Source organism: Lissotriton vulgaris, chromosome 8 (assembly GCF_964263255.1).
Source record: "Lissotriton vulgaris chromosome 8, aLisVul1.2, whole genome shotgun sequence".
Lineage (NCBI taxonomy): Eukaryota > Metazoa > Chordata > Amphibia > Caudata > Salamandridae > Lissotriton > Lissotriton vulgaris.
In genome coordinates this window covers 1545217872-1545244823 of record NC_141696.1, presented here as the reverse complement: position 1 = coordinate 1545244823, position 26952 = coordinate 1545217872, and the positions used below count along the sequence as shown (strand labels likewise).

At 45.7% G+C, this 26952-nt stretch overlaps 1 pseudogene; it reads right to left on the bottom strand.

The window, feature by feature from the left end:
* Positions 1-1762: 1762 nt before the first annotated feature.
* LOC147700328 (uncharacterized) lies at positions 1763-25801 on the bottom strand (annotated as a pseudogene).
* Positions 25802-26952: the final 1151 nt, after the last annotated feature.

Sequence of the window (26952 nt, the reverse complement as noted above, 5' to 3'; positions counted from 1 at the left end):
CCCTGCATATTTCACATTCTTTGGCCGAAAAAGAGTGGTGGGCCAGAAATATACCTGTCCTCCTCAGATGTGTTTACTGAGGAGAGGTTTGCAATAATATCTCCGCATAGAACCTATGACTGTAAGAATTACCTAATTCTGGGTGCTAACATACTGTGCTTTTGAGGAAAGTGAAAATACACATTACATGAATAATTGGACAAATATTTAAAAAAATGAGCCACACAATCTTTTTTGTTTCACAGGCAATAAAGGCCTTGAAGAACATAACTGTAATGAATCAGTGCTTTTTTCCTCTCATTCCCATATCACTGCATCAGGCGAGGGAAGCAAAAGCCTGAACCAAACTGGATTTAAGTGGAACCTACCATCTTGTCTGCATCAGAGAGGAGGTGAGTGATACATAGCCTCAAGGACACCGTACGGATTCTTTGAATTGTGTTATGACCTTTGACCTGTGCAATATCCCTGCTGCATTTCAATTATTTTATTAATGATGTCTTACAAGACTTTTTAGATTACTTTGTTATAATATACATTGATGATATTTTGACTATTTTTTGACTATTGTAGACCCCATAACTCATATAAAGATGGGTCGTTCCACTCTCCGGCGCCATCCATAGGTTATATTGTAAACTCCTAGGGGCAGATTTACAATAAACTAGTGCAGCAAGTCATTTTGCTGCGCCGCGCTAGTTTGGAAGCAAAGGGATGCGACATATTTACAACAATATGTTGTATCTCTGTGCTTTCAACTTGTGAAAAAAACAGATAGAAACTATAAGTCCGTATCCTTCTTTGGTGGACTTATCGTTTCTCAAGGAAATGCAGAGTGAGGGGTAGCCCTATAGTCATACACTGATAGCGCGTGACCAGGAGAGAAAAGGAGAGAGTAATGTTTTCACCAGTGTCCGAGGGATATGTACTAAAGTACCCCTGAACATGTCGAGCATATTCACCAACACACACGCTCCACTTACTTCATCAAGTCCACCACAGAAGGGTAAGGATGCATGGGACATTATACTGATAATAAGATATCACCTATGATAGGCGATATGGCTATGAGTGACAAAACACCCGGGTGTATTATTTTAATGGTGCATGATGGTATGGAGGGGGTGTAGAGATACTACACCTTTAGCCTATTTTCACTGATTGTGTGGTAATGTGCAAATGCCACTAACACTCACTAAACATTGCACAGCCAAATGTAATTATCGAAACACTACTTCTTACCTCCTCCACACTGCAGAACCCGCAAAAAAATTGTTTATTGCTATTTTGTTTGTTTTTTTAAAACATGGAATGGGAGCCTGTAGGCATGACAGTATCCTTAATGCCGGTGCCTTAAATTGCTCTGTATCACCGGTCCTTTTTTAATTGAATTCTTGACAAATTAGGACAATTTACATAATTTCCTGATAGTTGACTTTCTGAAATATTATTCTTTTGCATGAAAGCTGTATCACATTCAGAACATTTCTAAATTTCTCAACAGCGTGTGCTCTCTTATATCTTATTAGCTATATCTTGGAGTGAATGCCTTGTCTCATTCAGAACATTTACATGCTTTCTCTCTACTATGAATTATCTGATAAGTCACTGGATCGCTCAGTAATAAAATACTTTTCGCAATTAATGCATTTTTATGATTTTACACTAGGCAGCTTCTTAGCTAAAATGACGGATTACCATTTGATTTTACAGCTGTATTATCAATTTTGTCTTTGTGATAAAAGCCTTTTCACAGTAAAAACTATTTATACAGTTTCTCCACATTGTGTATTCTCAGATGTAGTGATAGATCAATCGTTCACTTAAAAGCCTTTTGACATACATTACATTTACATGGTTTCTTCCCAGTATGGGTTCTGTGATGAACTAATAGTTCCTGCGGTTGATTGAAAGCCTTTTCACATTTGTATCATTTCTCCTCCGTTTGATTTCTCTGATGCAGTATCAACTTGCATTTGCTTGAAAGCATTGTCCCATTTTCTACATTTATAGGGGTTCTCCTCAGTTTGATTATTGTGATGAAGCAATAGATGACCATTTTGTTTGAAATTCCTATCGCACTCAAAACATTTATATGGTGTCTCACTTGTGTGAGATACAGGATGTATCAAATGTCTTTTTGTAATGAAAGCCTTGTCAATTTCAGAAAATGTATAAGGTTTCTCACAAGTGTGATTTCGTTGATGTACTGAAAGTCCACTCCTTTGCTTGAAAGTCTTTTGGCATTCAGAACATTTATACGGTTTCTCTCCAGTGTGATCTCTTTGATGTATTATTAGCATTTGCTTTGTAGTGAAACACTTGTCACACTCAGGACATTTATATGGTTTCTCACCAGTGTGATTTCTCTCATGTAGCGAAAGTTCACCATTACTCTTAAAAGCCTTTTGACATTCAGAACATGTATAGGGTTTCTCACCAGTGTGAATTCTCTGATGTGTTGTTAGCAGCTGCTTTGCAGAGAAACCATTGTCACACACTGGACACTTATATGGTTTCTCACCAGTGTGGGTTCTCTGGTGTCTCGTCAACTGGTTTTTCTTAATGAAAGCATAACTGCATTCAGAACACCTATGTGGTTTTCCCCCAGTGTGAATTCGCCCATTGTCATATAGATACTTCTTTATATATACTGTGTTAAGTTAGCATGAGCTTATTACATGTTTAAACGCCATTTTTCCTTCGGCTTCAGTTTGCACACGACACATACTTGTTGTTATAGCTTTCAACCTAGAAGAGTGATGTGATTTATTTGAGAATAATGTGTTATTATTCTGATATCAGTTTTGCTTGGTACACTGTCTGACCAGTGAGTGCTGAACCCTCTAAGAATAACTCGATACAAGGTTGCTGGGAGGTCTGATCTTCGCACCACATTAGACATAACATAAATACAGTTGCTGCCAACATTGGGCTCTAAGCGGGTTTAAGATAGAGTTACAGGAAATGCAAGAACACACTTGATGATGCTTCGCATGCAGAGAGCTGGTAGCTGATGATGTGATCCTCTCCTCCTGACATTTAGAGGTATGGGCCCGCCCTGCTAAAACCCAAAAAGAGACCTTCATAATATAATATAATATGCTAAATAGGGAGGTGAGAAATAGGTGTTGCTAATTCCTATTCATTTCAGCATTATAATATGCTATCACCGTTTGCATACTATGGACTAGTAACTATGCTGATAACTTTGATTCTTATAATCTGTTTGTTAGTATTGTATAAGATACTGCGTTTGAGAACATTGCATTGAATAATAAATATTTCAAATATGCACGTGTCCTCTTTACTCCAAGTTCTGGTTTGAAATGATTATAGAGCGAAAGAGTGTTCATGTGTTCCACGATACCTGAGGTAACCTAAGTTCATGTTCTGGTTTGTCTAAGTCATTGGGAGTTTGTTATGACCAATGAGACACTGTAGCTAGCTCGGTAAGGGGATTTTGGATACTGAGGTGAGTTTTGGGTCACCCTAATTCACTAAGGTTCTAGATCTCTATGCACAGTTCTGTAGGAGAACGGAATCCCTGCTACATGGCGCCCATACGTTGTTGGCTTTATATCATGACACTCGAGTAGTATATCATTCAAACCTTAACCCCTTCATTGCCGTTTCCGGAAAACGGTGGTGTCGGTGAAACCTACCTATTTTTGTAATAGGTCTTTTCAAGCTTGAATCTATCTAAAAACGGTTTCCTTGAATTACTACCCAGTTGTGCTACAAAGTTAGCTTTGTTTTTTCTCTTTCCTGTGCTGTCATGGCACAAGCCGTGGTCATTCCGCTACATAGTCGCATTGCGGTGCGTGACCATTTGCGGGCTTATGATGTTCCCTTGGAAGGCTTGGCTGTGGTTATGGTGGTGAGTGCGGAACATGCTTACCCGTACGAACTGTTTTATTCGTGGGTGACGTTTCCGGCGGTGGACGCAAATTCTGGAGTGTGAGAAGGTGGCCTGATATATAGTGCTCACTATTCTAGTGATCACTGTTTATCATTCCAACAACCCTTATTGATGATTGGTTGTAAGTCAACCTTATAGACCAGCTATCCTAGTAGCATGGACAAGAGCAGTCTTCGGGCTAAACTCTAGAGGGCGTGTTAAGCCAGCTGTTATACCATCACATATACCCCTTGAACACCAAGTGAAAGGACACCACACAAGTTGTTATGAAAAATAAAGTGTATTTATTTATAACAAGACTACCCTGGCTCTTTATGAGTCAGGGAGCTAAGCACAATACAAAACTCTTAAGAAAATACTTCAAGTTGCACAATTTACACAAATGCCCGAGGGCCACGAAAAACCATATACTATGAAAGTGGAATGCGAAATTACTAGCAGGTAAGTACTACTCTCATAGGCTTTAGGATCGCTAGGACTAGACTACTGAACCTTTAGATTACGAGCAGGAGGCCTAGGGACGTCGTGTGCAGAGTGGAAACTCTCACGCGTAAGTCGGGACAAAGTCTATGGATGCTAGAAATTACAAAGTTAGTGTTATCGGACGAATCCGACTAGGTAGAGCTGAAACGAAAAAGGATCTGGACACTTAGATAGTTAAGCTATGCTGGAGCACCGAGGTACTCGAGTTACCTAGCCCAGGGGCTGCGGATGCATAGGGTTCAAAAGACGTCGGGAATCCTCGTTGCAGTCTATGGAGCCTGAAAGAAGAAGTTGCTGGCAGGTGACCAGTGAAGAAGTTCGATGCGACCCAAGCCTGGATCGATGAAGATGGATACCTGTAAGCAGAGGGGACCAAGTTCTGAATCACTAGCCAGTGATTAGATGGGCACCAGGATGGCACCGGGCGAAGTCACCTCGACCAGGTGAGTGGGCGACGCTGGACTCTGCAGTCTCTCGGACCAGGAGGCGTTGTTGGCGACCAGGATGGAGGTGCGAGCTGTCCCACGATGTTCTCTGCTGTCGACGTCGCTGGACCCAGGAATGGGGCAACAAGTCTTGGCAAATGCAAGCCCACGCGGTGGACTTAAAATGGCGTTTGGAGTAGACCAGGAGGGTCCGGGGTGCTCCTCTGTTGGAGGGGAGCAAGGGCCAGTCTGGAGCAACCAGACCAGCGGTGTTGTCGTCGTGGTTCGTCGTCAGGAGGGCTACAAGCCAACGGGCAAGTGGCCGGACAACGTGGTGAGCAGCAAAGAGCAGAAGGGCCCCACGCAGATCTCGTGGATGCTGGGAGGCTGGACTTCAGTGCTGGAGCTGCTCAGGGTCAGGGCTTCTCGGGCCCTAAAGCACTCAATCGAGGATCCCTCGGCGGTCGTGCTGGATAAGCGTCGTGCAGTTCTGAAGATGGCCGGTCCCTCGAGGTCTCGTCACACCCACGGTTCTCAGCTTAGCTGTAGATGCAGGTAGAGGTCAGAGGTGCCAGGGAAGCCGGGTCTCGTCGTGCTGGTCAGTCGGATTCCGGAGGAAGGACGTGCAGCAAACCGCAGTGTTCTTAGATGGTGCCTGCGGGTGCAGGGTGACTACTCCTTAGTCACAAGGGAGAAATCTTGAGAAGAAGTCTTGAGTTCCTTTCGTGGAAAGTAGTTTCAGGATTCAAAGATGATCTAATCTGGAAGGGGGCCTGCTCCTACCTTTATCCTGCAAAAGGGGGCAGGCACGTGACTAGGTCCTGCCCGGGGGTGGGACCAGGAAGGGGGGGTGGTTACACCCCTCTCCCATGCCGGACTTCCCTCAGCTCAGGGGCTGGTGTGCCCCTAGAACTGGTTTGAGCCGGCCTATGCATAGTGAGCACCGGGGTGCCACTTGCAGTCACCTTCCTCTAAAGCCCTGCCTACCTGGGATACACAAAACCCTGTCTGGGATGGTGCTAGCACCGCCCCCGACAGGAAACCCTTTGTCCAAGCTCTCCTCGCTGGAAGGACTCCCAGCAGCAGGAGGTCAGACTCGTGTCTGTGGTGGCAGCATCCATTTTGTGGAGCTGAGGCTTGAGTTAACTTTAACCGGGGTTCACAGTTACATCCATGTTGTGTCCCTCTAGAAGGGTGGAATGCTAACCCCGTCCCCAGAATTGGCGAGGGGTTAGTATTCCAATTCGTATGACACCTTACTCGACATGTTTTGATAAAGCGATACCAGAGTTGTCATATAACCGCGAGGATTATAATGCACTTAAGAGTATATGGTACGCGTTATCATGGAACAGCTATTAGGACTTGGTTCCGCAAGCTGCAAACGGGCTCAGCTCATGCCAGAGCACCATCTCACATAATTCCAAGCACTCTGCCTTCAGGATTGTCAAGGCCTGCCATAGGAGTGACTGATAGGAATCTATGTGTCCATTTTAGGGTTAGATATAGGTATACTATATCTACAGCAAAGGGTGATTACACCACCTTGCCCCAGCTGTTGTGCAGCCAGTTGTGTCAGACTTAGATGGCCAGCCAGGGGTGGCATAATACATGCTGTAGCCCCTGGTAGGCCCTGGGTACACCTATGCCCTGAGTTACAGGGTCCGATAAGGAGGCCCAGTACCAATTGGTGAATGTACCTAAGGCACATGTCAATTTAGTGAGAGAACAGCTAGGCTGTGGGTCTGATTAGCAGGCCCACAGCCAGAGAAAGTCGTAAACCAGTGAAGCAAAAAGCAAAAATCTGGGGTGATCATAGGATTGCAGACCCTACTCTCCTACATGCCCCCCCCCCCAAACTTTGGGACAATAAACTAACCTTGACCAGGTGAGTCTTCTTGCTCTAAGTGGAAATACCTGGAGAGCCCATCTGCATTGCCATGATCAGTGCCAGGTCTATGCTCCACTGTAAAATTGATCCCCTGTAGGGAAATGGACCACCTAAGAAGTTTGGGGTTTTCACCCTTCATCTGACTTAGCCACAAGAGGGGCTTATGGTCGGTCTGAATCTTGAAGTGAGTGCTAAACAAGTATGGCCTCAGCTTCTTCAGGGCCCAAACCACAGCAAAGGCCTCCCTCTCAATAGCTGACCAATTTTTCTCTCTGGGGGTCAGCCTTCTGCTAATAAAAGCAATGGGCTGGTCGTTGCCATCAAAATTCAGTTGAGATAGAACAGCTCCCACACCCAACTCAGATGCATCTGTCTGGACAATGAATGATTTGGAGAAGTCTGGACTCTTTAGGATAGGTGCAGTGCACATGGCCTGTTTTAGGTCATCGAATGCCTTTTGACAGCTTGCTGTCCACTGAACTTTCTTTGGCATCTTTTTACTTGTCAGTTCATTAAGTGGAGTCACAATGGTTCCATAATTTCTGACAAACTTTCTGTAATAACCAGTCAGGCCCAAGGAAGCTCGAACCTGAGTCTGGGTGGTTGGAGGAGCCCAGTCCTTGATGGTCTGGATCTTGCTCTCCAATGGCTGAACCTGACCTCCACCTACAAGGTGGCCCTGGTATACAACCTGTGTCTGCCCTATCTGGCACTTTGTAGCCTTGATAGTGAGGCCTGCCTTCTGCAGAGCCTCTAACACTTTCCTCAGGTGGACCAGGTGATCCTCCCAGGTGGAACTAAAGACAGCTATATCATCAAGATATGCTGCACAGAAGTCATCCAGCCCAGTGAGAACTTGATTCACCAGCCTTTGGAAGGTGGCAGGTGCATTTTTCAAACCAAAGGGCATTACCACAAACTGATAATGCCCACCAGGGGTAGAAAATGCTGTCTTAGGCTAATTTGCATACAGCCAGGTTCTGAAACTGGGATGGTGCAGTGAGCTAAAAAACGGTGTTGGATCTAGCCCTGATCTCTTGACTGGGTGAGAGCGTTCTGCTTAATTCAGAGACTCTGTCCCTCACCACCCCTTGTTGTAAATATTTTTGTCCACCCTAAGCGTGGAAGGGTATTCTCAGATGTGAGACCCTTGCTCATTGCACCATCAGGATTCAAGCAAACCGGGCCGAAGACGGCTGTAATGCCAGAAACCGGTCCCCGGGAGCTTGTTTCCTTCCCAGTGTAAGAATTGGCTTTTGTAGTTTGGTTTGCCCTGTTCCCATCATGCACTGGGACAGGAACAGACTAATTTGCATACAGCCAGGTTCTGAAACTGGGATGGTGCAGTGAGCTAAAAAACGGTGTTGGATCTAGCCCTGATCTCTTGACTGGGTGAGAGCTTTCTGCTTAATTCAGAGACTCTGTCCCTCACCACCCCTTGTTGTAAATATGTCTTAGGCTTGGCCTCCTCAGCTAACCTGATTTGCCAATACCCAGCTGTCAGGTCAAATGTACTTAAGTAGTTGGCAGAAGCCAATCTATCTATAAGCTCATCTGCCCTTGGTATTGGGTGGGCATCAGTCTTAGTGACTGCATTGAGACCCCTGTAGTCTACGCAAAACCTCATCTCTTTCTTACCACCCTGGGTGTGAGGCTTTGGCACTAGAACTACTGGACTAGCCCAAGGGCTATCTGAGGGTTCAATGACTCCCAACTCCAACATTTTCTGCACCTCTGTCTTGATGCAGTCTCTGACATGATCAGGCTGTCTGTAGATTTTACTCTTGACAGGCAGACTGTCTCCAGTGTCAACCTCATGGGTACACCAATCAGTTTGGCTGGGTGTCAGAGAGAACATATGTCTGAAGGATTGAAGAACTAGTTTACAATCCTTCTGCTGATGTTCAGAGAGGCTGCCACAAAAGACAACACCATCTACTGATCCATCATCAGGATTCTGAGTGAGCAGGTCTGGGAGAGGGTCACTCTCTTCCTCCTGTCCCTCATCTGTGGCCATGAGCAAGCTCATGTCCTTCCTGTCAACATATGCTTTGAGCCTATTCACATGGAGCACCCTGTGGGGGCTCCTGGGAGTTCCAAGGTCCACCAGGTAGGTGACCTCTCCCTTTTGCTCAAGGATTGTGTGGGGCCCAGACCATTTGTCTTTGAGTGTTGCTGGGGCCACTGGCTCCAACACCCACACCTTCTGTCCAGGCTTGTACACAGTCAGGACAGCCTTTTGGTCATGCCAAGCTTTTTGGAGCTCTTGGCTTGCCTCAAGGTTTTTAGAAGCCTTCTCCATGTACTCAGCCATCCTGGAGCGGAGACCAAGTACATAGTCCACTATGTTGGTTGCAGGCTTTTTGAGAGGTCTCTCCCATCCTTCCTTCACCAAACACAGGGGTCCTCTTACAGGATGCCCATACAAAAGTTCAAAAGGGCTGTAGCCAACCCCCTTTTGTGGGACCTCTCTGTAAGCAAACAAGAGGCAGGGTATCAGGACATCCCATCTACGCCTGAGCTTTTCAGGTAGTCCATGAATCATCCCTTTAAGGGTCCTGTTGAACCTTTCAACAAGCCCATTGCACTGTGGATGATAGGGTGTAGTGAATTTGTAATTGACACCACATTCCTTCCACATTGCAGTCAGATATCCTGACATGAAGTTTGCACCTCTGTCAGAGACAACCTCCTTAGGGAAGCCCACTCTGGAGAACACTCCAACTAAATGTAAAATGTAAATGTACAGGAATTTATATAGCGCAAATCACCAAGCGGTTTCTAAGCGCTTGCTTAGGGAACCCGTCCTGGTATTCCCCTGTGAGATAACCCCGGCAGGGTATCCGCAAGGTGAAAGCCAGGCATCCCGCTGCGAGGGGGCCGATGTGGAGATTAAGCAAGCTATTGCCCAGAGTTGCAGAGTGTGAACCTGTGAATCGAGTAGGCACCGGAGCGAGAATTGTCGAGTCCATGGACATTTTAGGACTCAAGACCCCGCCGAGCCGGGAATTGAACCCTGGTCCCGGGCTGGCCTCTTCTTCCAGGTCTGCCTCCTCTAACCAGTGAGCCACACTTCTCCACTAGGGCCCTTGCCACTACAGGTGCTGTAGTGGTCCTAAGTGGAATAGCTTCAGGATACCTGGTGGCATGGTCCACCACCACCAGTATAAACTTGTGCCCTGATGCTGTCTGGGGTTCCATTGGACCAACAATGTCAATCCCCACTCTCTCAAAGGGTACCCCCACCACAGGTAGTGGTATGAGGGGGGCCTTTGTTGTGCCACCTGACTTACCACTGGCTTGGCAAGTGACACAGGAGCGACAAAACTCCTTGGTATCTTCATTCATATGAGGCCAGTGGAAGTGTGAGAAAAGCCTGTCCCAAGTCTTTGTCTGGCCTAAGTGTCCTGCAAGGGGAATCTCATGGGCCAAGGTAAGAAGGAAACCTCTCAGAGTCAATGGGATAACCAGCCTCCTGGTTGCACCAGGCTTGGGGTCTCTTGACTCACAGTACAGGAGTCCATCATCCCAGTATACCCTGTGGGCACCTGTGACGTTCCCTGCAGCCTCAGCAGCAGCCTGCTGTCTGAGGGGTTCAAGTGAGGGGCAGTCTAACTGTGCCTTCCCCAGGTCTTCTCTAGAGGGTCCCCCTGAGCCCAGAAACTCAACTTGATCAAGTTCAAGTTCTTTAGGCTCAGTTTCCCTTAGCTCTTTCAGGTCAGCCTCCTCAGAGACTTGATCCTCAACCTGGGGCAAGGGGGAAGGCAATGCCTTAACCCTACTGCTCCTCTGCTTGGAAGGTGTCAGGTCCATTGTTCCAGGATCCAGCACCTGTTAAGTGGGGCATCTTCTGGCCTGTGACCTAGTCACAGCAAGCACATGTGCTGGCAAGCCTAACATTTCCATGTGAGTCCTCTGCTCCACTTCTGACCATTGTGATGACTCCAAATCATTGCCCAACAAACAATCCACTGGGAGGTCTGAACTAACTACAACCTTCTTTTGGCCACTTACCCCTCCCCAGGAGAAAGCAACAATCGCCATACTATGACTGGTAGTGACGTTGCTGGCATTGGTCACCAGGAAATCTGTACCTGGCATGATCTGTCGAGGGTCCACAAAGTTAGGTGTCACCATGGTGACACTGGCACAAGTGTCCCTATAGGCCTGAGCCATTCTTCCATTGATTGAAGGTGTCTGCCTGTATTTGCCCAAAGTATTGGGACTGACATCAGGGGACATATCCATATCCCCTGTACAGACAAGGACAGCCTGAGTGAGTGTGCCAACTAAGTTGTCATACCCCTCAGATCCCAAGGTTAACCCAACTAGCCCCTTGGGAGGAACACTACCACTACTGACTGAACTTGGGGGTGCAAGTGCCTTAGGGGCTGTAGTGGCAGGAGTTTGTCCTCCTTTCTTGGTGCACTCACTAAACCAGTGAGTTTTACTTTTACAGTATTGGCACCACCTTTTTGACTGGCCTTCTTGATTCTTCTTTTTCTGGGAAGCCTGACCCCCCACCCTCTTTGTTCTGTTGGGGGCCTGTCGAAGACTTCTGGTCATTTTGCTCATTCTTAGTATTACCCTTCTGGTCTGCTTTCTTCTGACCACCCTGGTTCTGAGCCTGGTTCTGCTTGACCCTTGTTCTGACCCATCTGTCTGCCTTCTTTCCCAATTCTTGGGGAGAGGTCAGATCTGAGTCAACAAGGTGCTGATGCAACAACTGGTTCTGACAGTTATTTAAAATCTGCTCTCTCATGATCAGATTGTACAACCCTGTATAATCAGTAACCTTACTGCCCAGCAGCCAGCCTTCCAAAGCCTTAGTGGCACAATCCACAAAGTCAGACCAATCCTGAGACTGAATTTTCTGGGTATCCCTGAACAGCACCCTGTACTGCTCAGTGGTTAAGCCAAACCCATCAATCAGTGTATTTTTCAGGACTTGGTAATTGTTAGCATCCTTAGCTCTAGTAGTGAGGAGCTTATCTCTTCCTTTGCCTTCAAAGGAGAGCCACAAGACAGCTGCCCACTGACTCTGGGGGACGCACTGGACAGTGCAGGCCCTCTCCAAAGCAGTTATCCATTTGTGGATATCATCCCCTTGTTTAAAGGGGGGCACTATCTTACTCAGGTGTCTAGTGTCTAAACTCCTGTCCTTTTCTCTAGGTAAAATGCTGCCACCAGTGGGGTTTGCCCCACTCAATTCTTGCTCTCTAGCAAAGGCAAGTCTCTCTTTGGCCAGGGCAAGTTCTTCCCTTTCAATCCTCAGATTGACTTCCCTCATTTTAGCTTCATACACTCTTCTCTGAGGGGATGTCATCCCTCTGTGAGAAGAGGCCTGAGAGCCATTGGTTCGAATGGATCTGTTAGAGCCTCTAGAGAGAGATCTAACTCGTCCACTCCCAATGTTAAGCCCACCTGAGAGTGGCCCTAGGGGTCCCCTAGTTCCATTCTCATGTCTGCTTAAGTTGGACCTGGTGAGTCTACTGACTTCTACCTGACCCTGGTCTGCCTCACCTCCTGACAACTCCTGATCCTCTTCCTCAATTTCACTGCCTGATCCATTGAGGTTGAGGTCAGGGTCCCCAGGGGTTCCCTCTAAGGGTGGCATACTCCCATCTGGATTAGAAGGGCCAACGTTGGCAGCTCTTCTGGCATCATGAGTCTCTAAGAGACCAATCAGAAAGGGAATGGTGGGGTTAGACCCCTGCTTTAGCTTCCTGGAGGTACACACTTGTCTCATCTCCTGGAAGCTAAGAACTGCATATCTTGAAGGGACCTGTGGAGGGTCCTCAACCACCAGAGGAGTCTGTGTAGATTCTCCGTGGTCAGACATGCTTCTAGTGAGGTGTAAGTGATGCACCTACCTACACTATTTGTTTGCCTACTGATCCCTTGCTAGAGTTGTAGTCAGGGTGTGCTAGGCCCTGTTGAACTACAACAGCTGGTTCAGTAGAACTCAGAGTATTCTAAGCTAAGTTATATGTACCTTAGTACTTATGTGATCTTTCAAATGATATTCTTAGGATACGTGTGGTAAAACAACAGCAAGCTCAAATCCCAACCGCTGCTCACCAATGTGAGAAGGTGGCCTGATATATAGTGCTCACTATTCTAGTGATCACTGTTTATCATTCCAACAACCCTTATTGATGATTGGTTGTAAGTCAACCTTATAGACCAGCTATCCTAGTAGCATGGACAAGAGCAGTCTTCGGGCTAAATTCTAGAGGGCGTGTTAAGCCAGCTGTTATACCATCACATATACCCCTTGAACACCAAGTGAAAGGACACCACACAAGTTGTTATGAAAAATAAAGTGTATTTATTTATAACAAGACTACCCTGGCCTTTATGAGTCAGGGAGCTAAGCACAATACAAAACTCTTAAGACAATACTTCAAGTTGCACAATTTACACAAATGCCCGAGGGCCACGAAAAACCATATACTATGAAAGTGGAATGCGAAATTACTAGCAGGTAAGTACTACTCTCATAGGCTTTAGGATCGCTAGGACTAGACTACTGAACCTTTAGATTACGAGCAGGAGGCCTAGGGACGTCGTGTGCAGAGTGGAAACTCTCACGCGTAAGGCGGGACAAAGTCTATGGATGCTAGAAATTACAAAGTTAGTGTTATTGGACGAATCCGACTAGGTAGAGCTGAAACGAAAAAGGATCTGGACACTTAGATAGTTAAGCTATGCTGGAGCACCGAGGTACTCGAGTTACCTAGCCCAGGGGCTGCGGATGCATAGGGTTCAAAAGACGTCGGGAATCCTCGTTGCAGTCTATGGAGCCTGAAAGAAGAAGTTGCTGGCAGGCGACCAGTGAAGAAGTTCGATGCGACCCAAGCCTGGATCGATGAAGATGGATACCTGTAAGCAGAGGGGACCAAGTTCTGAATCACTAGCCAGTGATTAGATGGGCACCAGGATGGCACCGGGCGAAGTCACCTCGACCAGGTGAGTGGGCGACGCTGGACTCTGCAGTCTCTCGGACCAGGAGGCGTTGTCGGCGACCAGGATGGAGGTGCGAGCTGTCCCACGGTGTTCTCTGCTGTCGACGTCGCTGGACCCAGGATTGGGGCAACAAGTCTTGGCAAATGCAAGCCCACGCGGTGGACTTAAAATGGCGTTTGGAGTGGACCAGGAGGGTCCGGGGTGCTCCTCTGTTGGAGGGGAGCAAGGGCCAGTCTGGAGCAACCAGACCAGCGGTGTTGTCGTCGTGGTTCGTCGTCAGGAGGGCTACAAGCCAACGGGCAAGTGGCCGGACAACGCGGTGAGCAGCAAAGAGCAGAAGGGCCCCACGCAGATCTCGTGGATGCTGGGAGGCTGGACTTCGGTGCTGGAGCTGCTCAGGGTCAGGGCTTCTCGGGCCCTAAAGCACTCACTCGAGGATCCCTCGGCGGTCGTGCTGGATAAGCGTCGTGCAGTTCTGAAGATGGCCAGTCCCTCGAGGTCTCGTCACACCCACGGTTCTCAGCTTAGCTGTAGATGCAGGTAGAGGTCAGAGGTGCCAGGGAAGCCGGGTCTCGTCGTGCTGGTCAGTCGGATTCCGGAGGAAGGACGTGCAGCAAACCGCAGTGTTCTTAGATGGTGCCTGCGGGTGCAGGGTGACTACTCCTTAGTCACAAGGGAGACATCTTGAGAAGAAGTCTTGAGTTCCTTTCGTGGAAAGTAGTTTCAGGATTCAAAGATGATCTAATCTGGAAGGGGGCCTGCTCCTACCTTTATCCTGCAAAAGGGGGCAGGCACGCGACTAGGTCCTGCCCGGGGGTGGGACCAGGAAGGGGGGGTGGTTACACCCCTCTCCCATGCCGGACTTCCCCCAGCTCAGGGGCTGGTGTGCCCCTAGAACTGGTTTGAGCCGGCCTATGCATAGTGAGCACCGGGGTGCCACTTGCAGTCACCTTCCTCTAAAGCCCTGCCTACCTGGGATACACATAACCCTGTCTGGGATGGTGCTAGCACCGCCCACGACAGGAAATCCTTTGTCCAAGCTCTCCTCGCTGGAAGGACTCCCAGCAGCAGGAAGTCAGACTCGTGTCTGTGGTGGCAGCATCCATTTTGTGGAGCTGAGGCTTGAGTTAACTTTAACCGGGGTTCACAGTTACATCCATGTCGTGTCCCTCTAGAAGGGTGGAAGCTAACCCCGTCACCAGAATTGGCGAGGGGTTAGTATTCCAATTCGTATGACACCTTACTCGACATGTTTTGATAAAGCGATACCAGAGTTGGCATATAACCGCGAGGATTATAATGCACTTAAGAGTATATGGTACGCGTTATCATGGAACAGCTATTAGGACTTGGTTCCGCAAGCTGCAAACGGGGTCAGCTCATGCCAGAGCACCATCTCACATAATTCCAAGCACTCTGCCTTCAGGATTGTCAAGGCCTGCTATAGGAGTGACTGATAGGAATCTATGTGTCCATTTTAGGGTTAGATATAGGTATACTATATCTACAGCAAAGGGTGATTACACCACCTTGCCCCAGCTGTCGTGCAGCCAGTTGTGTCAGACTTAGATGGCCAGCCAGGGGTGGCATAATACATGCTGCAGCCCCTGGTAGGCCCTGGGTACACCTATGCCCTGAGTTACAGGGTCCGATAAGGAGGCCCAGTACCAATTGGTGAATGTACCTAAGGCACATGTCAATTTAGTGAGAGAACAGCTAGGCTGTGGGTCTGATTAGCAGGCCCACAGCCAGAGAAAGTCGTAAACCAGTGAAGCAAAAAGCAAAAATCTGGGGTGATCATAGGATTGCAGACCCTACTCTCCTACATGGAGTTTTCCACTTGTACACTGCCTCTCCTGTACCTGCTGAGTATGCTCCGTACAGAGCACAGGAAGTTCCTATAGATGTTTGGCAGCATGGAGTTTGGTTTGGTGGCGCCCTACCCCATTCTTTGACCGCTCCGAGATTAGGTCCTTTGTCCATTCCGGGCGCAAATTGGCCCGCTTTGGCTGGATTTACTCCTCACCCTAATCACGGCAATTGTAACTTGGGTGAACTTAGGCGACTTCATGTTGTCGCTTTTGCCGTGATTAGAGCGCTTGTACTTTACACAAGTCGTAATGTTCAAGGTGCAGCCCCTAGAGGTGCGCACCTTCCGGCAGGGCAGGCTGGTTTGAAAATCAGTCCTGTCATGGTGAATTCCGTAATGGGCAAGAAGGCCCAGGATAAGGATGATTTTCCTTTCTGGCTTGCCGAGAAATTTGACCAGCTGGAGGCTGTGTTTTCTAATACGACTCCTGGTGAAAAACACCGGATTCTAACGCTTAGTTTGCCGAAAGATTTGGCCCCTGAGCTTGTTGACTGTGAGACCTGGTGTAAGACTTTTGCAGCGGTCTATTCGAGATGCTTTGGCACCCCGTCTGTGTCCAATCTGTCTTCGGTCCTTAAACGTGTTCAAGATGATCACGGACCGGAGTCTGCGGTGGAGTTGGATATGCGCCTGTGTGGCACCTTTGATGTAGTTTGCGATCTGATCCTTGCGAATGTCAAGGGGGATGCAGTGAACTTTCAGGTGGCTAACGCTTTGGCGGTACATCCCGATGCCGAGAAACCCCGACAGTTAGCAAGGATAATTGTGGCGGTTTATAAAACAGTTGGCCGCAATGCTAAGGGTCTTAATCCTTTTTCTACTAAGGAGAAGAAGCAGCCCCAGGGACAAGCTTCGGAAACAGACGTTCAAACCAAGTCCAAAAAACAAAATTGGCCTAAAAAACAGAAACAGGGTAAGCAACAGCAACAACAACAAACACAGGTTTCTCGTCCTGCGTCTGCGTTGCCTGCGCAGTCGGATCGAGTTTATGATTTGCGCGATCGCGCGATGATTAAATCACCTGAACGTTTTCAGGCTTCTGACCAACGCTCTCCTCGTTCCTTTCAGGACTCATCGGCCACGACAACCGGTGGAGGAGGGGGCGGCAGGGGCCGGGGTGGACAGCAAGGACGTGGTCAGCCCCGCCCGCGAACCGGTGGAGAGCAGCAGGAAGGCACTACGCCCAAGAGACCGCAGTTTGCCAAGAAGAAAGTTGCCGCCTTAACAGTGCATCGATATGCCCCAGATAGTGAGAACGCGGCTTCGGAATCTGACGTGGGCTCTGACCTTGCTGGACAGCGCGGCGGATATTACCATAGTGAGAGAGGCCCTCCGTCCACTACTGAAGGTGACAGCGACTGACGCTTATGTTGTGATTGAAACGGCTGATACAAGAGTTGCTCCCCCTGATAGACTTTTTGAAATTGTCCTGTTAATAGAAGGTGACATACAGCGAACTGTAAAAGGGGTATTTTGGGAAAATCTTTCGTCTACGTATGACATTTTGCTTTCGGAGGCTGACTGGCCCCCGCCTTTTGTTCTCGCAGCTCCGCGAGGGGAGGAGGTGATCCTCCCCAGTTTCGCGCACACTGTGTCGAGAGTGGAAGCGCTGCATTTTGCAGAAGAGTGGGCTCTGGCGCTTGCGCCGGCTGTGTACCGCAATCAATGTGGCTGGGATAAATTGTCTCCGAGCCACGAGATTCCTTTACGGTCTCAGCCGCAGCCTCAACCCCAATATCCCATACGACGTGAAGCCAAAGCTTCAGTCGCGGCTATCCTTGAACAATTGGAATATCAAGGTGTAATTGAAACGTGTGTGTCACCGATGAATAACCCCCTTTTTAGTGTAAACAAGCCGGACGGCTCATATCGTTTGGTATTGGATTACCGGCATTTGAACTCGCATTGCCGTAACTGTGCAGTACAGAATACTCACGGCTCTGCTCTAATGAATAGTCTTGAGCATAAACGGTTCAAAACCACGCTTGACATTTCCAATGGTTTTTATGCCCATAGATTGGATGGTCTAAGTTCCCAATGGACCTCCTTTACATGCGGCGGTGTGCAAAAAATGCTTCGGCGTCTCCCAATGGGCTATAAGAATAGCCCTGGAGTTTTTTCCGCCCGCATAGTCTCTCTTTTGGAGAGAATCGACCCAGTTGCTTGTTCGTATGTGGATGACATTTATCTCACAGACGACGAACTTTGGGAGCATCTGTGTCGTGTTAATAGCATAATTTGTAACTTTGCAGACATGGGTTACAAGTTTAACTTTCCAAAGTCGCACATTGCTGAGTATACAGTGTTGTTTCTGGGTTACGAGCTTAACAATGAAGGAAAGGGGTTGGCTCCTCATTTCCTAGAGAAATGCGCACAGTTGCGCTCTCCAACAACACTGAAAAAATTACAATCTTTACTGGGCTTTTTGAATTTCGGGAGAACTTACATTCCGGAATATGCCCAGCGTATCAAGCCGTTGTATGCTTTGATACAACCATCTTTTTCCAAATCATGCTGGCTGCCTGAGCATTCAGCTATTCTGCAATCTTTGCAAGCTGATCTGCTCGCTTCTGAATATTTACAGACTCGTGATAACCAAACCAACCTGGTGATAAGAATTATCCCTGGGACGGTGGGTTTCACGTACCTAACTTTTAATGAAGGAGATACAGTACCTATTGCTTACAAGTCACACTTGTACACTTCGGCTGAAATGCGTTTTTCCACTGTGGAGAAAGTTTTGACGGCTGTGCAGATGGCAATTCTCAAGGAACGTGCCCTGTCACAGGGAAAACGCATGTTGGTTGTTACCCCGTGTCCTGCCTTGGAGGCAGTTAGGAAAGCCAGTGTACCAAATTCCAAAGCTTTGCACCCTCGGTGGATTCAATGGGCTGCATCCTTGTCATCCCAGGATGTCACGTTTATTTTTGACGCCACTTTACGGTCGCAGGAGTACTTACAGTATGAATTTGTTCATCCGGCTCCTTTAGCAATGCGGCCGTTGGAGGATTTCCATTGCATCATTTACACTGATGGATCGGCGCAGGTTGCGCATGGCTCTAAACATGCCTACGTTTCCACATGCGCCATTGTGGTCAGTGCCATGGTGAACGAGGAGTTCAAGTCCAGTGTCGTGCACACGCAGACACTTGGGGACTACACCGCTCAGTTAGCAGAACTTAGTGCTCTGATGCTCGCATTAGAGTACGCTGATCCTTGTGTGACGACTTTAATCGTAAGTGACTCTTACTACTGTGTCCAGTCTTACAATGAGAACTTGTTCTTTTGGATTCAGAATGATTTTCGTGATTCCAAAGGTAGCACAATAAAACATAAAATGATCTGGGTCCGAGTGGCTGAACTTAAGGAAAAGTTACCACTCGTGTTTGTGATTCATACTCTTGGCCACCAGCGCGTGGGAGTCCACGCTGTCGGTAATTCGCTTGCTGATGAAGCGGCGAAGTCAGAAGTATCAAAATACTTAGTTGCAGCTGTTACACGGTCCAAAAGTAAAATAGATGATGACATCTTGGCGGCTGTAGCTGCCACTGAGAAGGGAGGTAAATATCCTGCGGGGTTCCCTTCGGAGTACACGTACCACTTAAGTCCCGATAAGGTTCCTTATGTGAAAATTCCTGATGTTGGTGAACGTTTGGTTCCTAACTCAGATCGCAGAGCTACTCTGATTACAGCGGCTCATGAAGGTGTGGCGTCTGCGCATGCGGGCGTTTCGGCCACTGTAACTCAGTTACAACAGAGGTTCTGGTGGCGGGGACTGTACAAACAGACGCGTGATTATGTCCTTCAATGTGACATTTGCCAGCAGATCAAGCCTTCGACTGCTGCGCGTCCGCCACAGACACAGTTGTACATTTCTAATAAACCACTAGGATGTGTTTATTTAGATCACTGCGGTCCTTTTTCTTCTGATACTGCGTATAAGTACATCTTAGTAGCAGTTGATTCATGCACACGCTTTGTGTGGGTATGGCCCCATCGCAGCGCTGATTCACGGACTGTCATAAGAGATTTGCGTGTCTTTGTAGGGATTTTTGCCTGTGGTACCTTCCATTCGGATCAGGGTCCGGCTTTCGCCTCTAAGGTGTATAAGGATGCTATGGTTTCGTTGGGGGTCCAAGTCAAGTTTTCGTCTCCGTACAGACCTGAGGGTAACCGTGTAGTGGAACGAATGAACCGTGACTTAAAGCAATCTTTGACAGCTCAAGTTATAGGCACTGGCAGAAACTGGCTAGCCCACCTTAATGGCGTGCAGCGTGCTCTTAATAATCTCCCTAGAAGGTCCCTGGGTGGGCGGACCCCATACGAAATGCTCTTTGGTATCAAGATGTATGTTCCTGACCTCGACGGTCTAGACTGCAAGGCCCAGGCCGCGGCCTTTGACGTAGATGAACATCGCAATGTTTTACAGGATCTACAAAAGACCAGAGACAGTCTAGCTAAAGAACATTTGCTCTCCACATCGGATGTTGCATTGCAGATCCCGGTAGTTGGCTGGCTACCCCAAGTTGGAGAACTGGTTCGAGAGAAGATCGATAACAAGAAAGAATTTGGTCCTTCGTATCGTGCACCAGTTCGAGTTCTTGGAGTGAAGGGCACGAGAACAGTCATATTACCACCGCTTCCAGGTCGTAAGGAAAACAGATTTATCTCAATTGACAATGTCAAGACACACAGGGTGGCCGATTCTTCATAGCATGACACCGGCAGTATCCTGTCCTTCCATGGTGAGACATTCTGTGTTGGCCATTACTTCTAGTGCTGAGCCAGCGGTGACCCTCGAGATGCCTGTGGTTTCCAGTCCTTTATTGAACACTTTTCCTATTAATAACAATGATGACCTGAATTATACCTATCCAACTGATTTATCAATGCCCGATTTACAGACTCGTTTGGCCACAGAATCCAGATTCTCTTTTGACTCTGTTTCAACACATTCGAAAAACCCCTCACGTTTAGCAACATATGTCACGTTATTTAAAAAACATTTTTTGATTCCCCATGGACATATATTTGGCTGGTTCTTTTTTCAATTTATATTTTTATGTCAATTGGTTTTGTGTTTTATTTTTTCCATCTGATCGATGGACACTATGTCAAAGAGAGAACAGGAATTCGACACCTTAATGGAACATTGGCCCCACTTTCCTCGTCACATTCGGCGCACAGACTGAAAAGGGAGTTGAATACAGTTAACATCACTGCTTGGCCTGTCCTTGATGGGATTGTGTGGGATGCGGTTAGGTTTCAAATTCATGGCCCCACTGAAGTGATTAATGTTCCAAATGTGCTTAGAGTGAATATGGGGGATGTAGTGAAACAAAACATCCGTTCTGATGATTGGGATATTCAGGCCGTGGAAGCATTGTTCTCTGATTTGAAATATTATGCTGCCTTTGATGCTGAGGATTTATACTTAGATTCTATTAATTATGGTGATTTGTTTTGCTTTCAACATTATGGTAATCATTTTCTCCATAAAACAAGTTCCAGGAGGGGTAATGTGAATTACACACAATGGGAACATTGCCCAGCTCCATTACAAGGCAGCTCCAGTACATTTCTGGAAAAATACACCTATTTCACAGACTTTAATCAGTCAAATCCTGAGTCGTTTTATTTTAAAATGACACAAAAGTCCATGTCCAAAGTTAGACTTACCGATACTAAATTGCTGTATTCGAAGTCCTTTCTAGACAAGTTAGCTGTAGATGGCTACGAGCTATGGAAGGAAATAATTGACCTTAAATCGGTTTGGGGTACCAAATATTGGCAGGTACAAGGCATTGAGGCTTTGCACCGTGCATGTCTCATCCCGAATCAAATGTTGTTTCTAAATTCTACCATTTCACAAACAACATGCTTTAGATTGGCAACTTCTAAAAAATTAAATACACCAACTATCCCCGAATTGGAAGAATATTCAGGTTGGAGTAATTATACTAAATTGTCCATTCGTGATTTACAAGCACTATTGCACAATTCATCCTTTAATGTATCCAGTTTGGATCCAAAGGGTTGGCTGATGTGGCATAGAAGCTCTGATTCTTGCCAACGTCGTTTTCTGGGCTTGTCTGAAGGTTTTACACAAGACAGACCTGATCCTCGTTTTGAGGCTGCTCATACTGTTACAACTTACTCAGTGGGCAAATTGTGTCAGAATTGGCTACAACATTCCACATTAGCTGCTGTTAAACTACATTTGTCCCAGTTGAGTGATAATGTAGATCTAAATGATTTTATAAAAGGCCCAGCTAAGGGTAGAACTAAATGGTGGATTTATGCGATTTACAATGAGATTTGGAAATTTTCACAAATTGAAGCTGCTAAACGAATAAGGGCTATTGACCAAGCTACTTTGGAAAAAGTGCTTGTGGTTGTAGATAACAGTATTAACATGCTTTCTTCCCGAATTTACACGTTGAATAATATTGTTTCTTCTGTTGTTGACATTGTGCATGATGAGGTGTCTGTGTTATACCATGGTCAAAATCAATTGCGTTCTGTAATGCAGTTTGCATGGACACTACAGACACTTAAGGCGGGTCGTGTGCCCTGGAGTTACATGAACGTGTCTTCCCTCTTTGCCCCATTTAATTTGACTGAAAAGCAGCGCATGCTTTCAATGCGTGATGCATCATTTTCTATGTTACATATTGAAAGGTTAGAATCGTGGCTTATCCATGGATTAATTACATTACCATTTGCTTTGTACAAATTCACTAATTGTATGCGGTACATTGCAATAGGGCGATATGAACCACTAGGTAGCGCATTCCTCCATGAGGCATGGTCTTTACCATACACATACGGATGTCTAAAGGATGGTAAGGAAGTGAATCTTAATGGTGAAGAATGCACGCAGTCGCCTGACCGTTCATTAATATGCCGACACATCCAGTTACACGGTTCTTGTAATCAGGACCGGCCTAATTTGGCTAATGTTTTGAAAGGCACACCGGTTCCAGCGATAGTTCCCACATTTACATTATTGACAAATGGTTGTTATTTGCTTTTGAATAACGAGGATTGTTGTGGTTTAATAATCGGTATCGCTTATGTGGTAACTGTATCAGAACGTGTGGTGTGTTGCAAAAATGTGCTATACCCTCCCACACATGGGAATTCAGATGTTTCCATCTGGCCGCGCATCCCAACCTTGAAAGCGGAGTTCAATGGTATGAGTAGAATAAGAGCCCTTTTGTCTCAAAAAGAAGTGGCCCTGAGCTCGGCCCGTGAAACTTATGTCCTTCACATAGCTAACACACGCACAGAGGTGCAGGCACTTTTAAATACTGACTTGCTGTTTCATTTCTGCGAGCTGGTTCATCAAATCTTTAATGCCTCCTCCACGTCTGGTCTCGCTCATTTTTTTAAATTAGTTAGCAGTGGTCTCGTGACTAACTTTGAGAAAATATTTGGTGTCATCCCCGCCTTTTTTCATTCTATATTTTCAAGTTTGTTTGGCGGATTCCCTGTTTTGCTGGCTTTAGCTGCAGGCATTTTGATATTGTTTTGCTTTATAAAACATGGATGCCCGTCCTGCGCAAGAAGCCGTTCAACTCCTCCTGACACTGTTTCGTAACCGGATGCTTGATTACTATGGCACCCTGCCGCTTGCGACTTTAAGCACGGCTTTTGGATTATCGTTCCAATTTTCCTATTTCACATGTGTCCAGCCTGTGTTTCATTGCCTGAGCTGTGATTTCGACTGGGCCATTGATTTGTGTCTCTGCTTGAAGACTTCTCCTGACGTCGATTTTAATCACCTGATGAGCCCCGTAGTTGCTCACGAGTTGGTTTGTTCTGGCGAAAGGGTTATGGCCTTGGCAGCGATGCATGGACTAATGGGTCAGTGGGACATACCCGCAGCGGCGCATGACTTTCTGGCACATAGCGTTCTTGAGAACCCACTGAGTTGTCTTCTGATGTTGCTAGAGGATCCGGTGCTGGAAGAGCACGTATGTTCTTTCCCATTACTTAATTGGATGGCTGAACTGTTTTCGGATGATGACAGTGATTTCATGTTGGAAGCTGTTGCTGCATATTTTGCATATTCTGTCCAATCATGAGATGCCTTGGAGACTTTCATTATTATGGCATGTGACTTTTTATTTTTTTGAAAAGTGCCTTTCTTCTTATAAACATTTGGATTTATGCGGCCTGGTCCTATATCCTTGTATTTCAGAGGCCTAACGTTGCAGTCTTTTGATAAAATTTGTTTAGCCACTATAGGCATTCATACATATTTTTATATTTTAGCTTAGCTCAATATTGTTGAACTCTGCTTTCATGTTATGCCCCTATTTTAGTGTTGACTTTACTTTTTTGACCGTGCTCGGATCATTGGGGGGAGTGTCATATAGATACTTCTTTATATATACTGTGTTAAGTTAGCATGAGCTTATTACATGTTTAAACGCCATTTTTCCTTCGGCTTCAGTTTGCACACAACACATACTTGTTGTTGTAGCTTTCAACCTAGAAGAGTGATGTGATTTATTTGAGAATAATGTGTTATTATTCTGATATCAGTTTTGCTTGGTACACTGTCTGAACAGTGAGTGCTGAACCCTCTAAGAATAACTCGATACAAGGTTGCTGGGAGGTCTGATCTTCGCACCACATTAGACATGACATAAATACAGTCGCTGCCAACATTGGGCTCTAAGCGGGTTTAAGATAGAGTTACAGGAAATGCAAGAACACACTTGATGATGCTTCGCATGCAGAGAGCTGGTAGCTGATGATGTGATCCTCTCCTCCTGACATTTAGAGGTATGGGCCCGCCCTGCTAAAACCCAAAAAGAGACCTTCATAATATAATATAATATGCTAAATAGGGAGGTGAGAAATAGGTGTTGCTAATTCCTATTCATTTCAGCATTATAATATGCTATCACCGTTTGCGTACTATGGACTAGTAACTATGCTGATAACTTTGATTCTTATAATCTGTTTGTTAGTATTGTATAAGATACTGCGTTTGAGAACATTGCATTGATTAATAAATATTTCAAATATGCACGTGTCCTCTTTACTCCAACTTCTGGTTTGAAATGATTATAGAGCGAAAGAGTGTTCATGTGTTCCACGATACCTGAGGTAACCTAAGTTCATGTTCTGGTTTGTCTAAGTCATTGGGAGTTTGTTATGACCAATGAGACACTGTAGCTAGCTCGGTAAGGGGATTTTGGATACTGAGGTGAGTTTTGGGTCACCCTAATTCACTAAGGTTCTAGATCTCTATGCACAGTTCTGTAGGAGAACGGAATCCCTGCTACACCATGTAATGTTAATTCACTCTTTTGCTTGAAAGCCTTGTCACATGCAGAACATTTATATGGTTTTTCACCAGTATGAGTTCGCAGATGTATCTTCAACTGTTTCTTTGGAACAAAAGCCTTGCTACATTCAAAACATATGTATGGTTTCTCACCAGTATGAGTTCGGTGATGTAACATCAGCTGTGTCTTTGTAATGAAACCCGTGTCATATTCAGAACATGTATATGGTTTTTCGCCAGTATGAGTTCGCTGATGTATTCTCATCTCTCTTTTTGTAATAAAACCCTTGCCACACTCAGAACATTTATAAGGTTTTTCCCCTGTGTGAGGTCTCTGATGTAATGAAAGGTCACTCTTTTGCTTGAAAGCCTTGTTACATTAAGAACATATATATGGTTTCTCACCAGTGTGAATTCTGTGATGTTGTACCAACTTGAAGTTTTGCTTGAAAGCCTTGTCACATTCTGTACATTTATACGGTTTCTCCCCAGTGTGATTCTTGTGGTGAAGCAATAGATGAGCCTTTTGCTTGAAAGCCTTGTCACATTCAGAACATTTATATGGTGTCTCGCTGGTGTGAGATAGGTGATGTATCATCAAATGTCTTTTTGTAATGAAAGCCTTGTCACACTCAGAACATTTATAAGGTTTCTCACCTGTGTGATTTCTCTGATGTACTGAAAGCTTACTCTTTTGTTTGAAAGCCTTGTTACAGTCGGAACATTTATATGGTTTCTCCCCAGTGTGACTTCTCTGATGTAGTGATAGTTCACCCTTGTGATTAAAAGCTTTGTAGCATTCTGAACATTCATATGGTTTGTCACCAGTAAGAGTTTGGTGATGTATCAGCTGTGTCTTTGTAATAAAGGCTTTGTCGCACTGAGTACATTCATATGATCTTGATCTAGACTGACCTGTGTCTTTCTGCAGATCCATGCGTGTTGAAATCTCAACTTAATTAGCTAGTTTTTTTTATCAGTATGGTTTTGTTCATCTGCAATTAAAGTCTTGTATAGTTATTCAGTTTTAAAATGCAGAAGTGTACCTGATGTTTTGTAGATGGGTATTTTTATAAAATCTTTCTGTACTTTCTCATGTGTAGATCTTTTGATTGCTTAGGGTCTTTCAAGTGTTCATTGCTGTCATATTCTTGAGATACATATCACCCCCTTCATGTGTGTGGTTCCAACTCTGAACAGAAAAAGGCTGTTTACATCAGTAGCTCACATCAATAGCAATCACAGACCTTTCATGAGCTAAGGTCTCCAAAATATGTCTCATACTTTTCGGAGGGTTCATGTCTCCAAATTAGGATTGCTTTCTCTGGTGTCCAACATAATGTTCTGACAGTTGCTTTCATTCTAGATTTCTTTCACCTGCTGATTGAAAAAATAAACATTAGCAAGTTGTGAGCTACAATTAACCAAAAAATGCAGTTATAAATGGAATTGTTTTTCCATTATGAAACTAAGCTAATGAAATCATTAAAGTAGCTAAACTTAACAAAATATTTTGAGATGCACAAATAACCCAGGCCCCAGCTAATAGAGATAAAGCTGATTAGATGTGTTAATGGACAGAGATATTAGCAATGATGACTGGACTGGGATATTTAGGCATTGGTACAGTAGTAGTCTGTAAGTAAAACATAAACCATAGACTAGGTGTCTCCAACCAGTCAATCAAGGGCTAAAAGTAGCTCACATACACCTTCAGAGTAGCTTGCAGCAGTAAGTTAATTGTTAAATAAGCACATATTACATTTCCCGTCTGAAGTAAAGGGAAGGCTGTGTTTATTTTAGATTAATATCTTCAGGGCGCAGATAGCAGGGCCTGATAATGAGCAATGCTGATTTCAGAATTACGACCCGGGGTTAGGCACAGAGGGGAAGAACTGAAGCACTGAGGTATTTAACTCTTCAATAAAAGTCCTTGTCAACTAAATGTTGGAGCGTGAGAACAAACTGATGCTTATGAATGTGTTTAAATGGGAGAAAATTAAAATGAAGAGTTAATTTAATGATTAAGTTAAGTTTTCATTTTAATTTTCTCCCATTTCAAGGTGTATTTACAAACAGACACCTTCT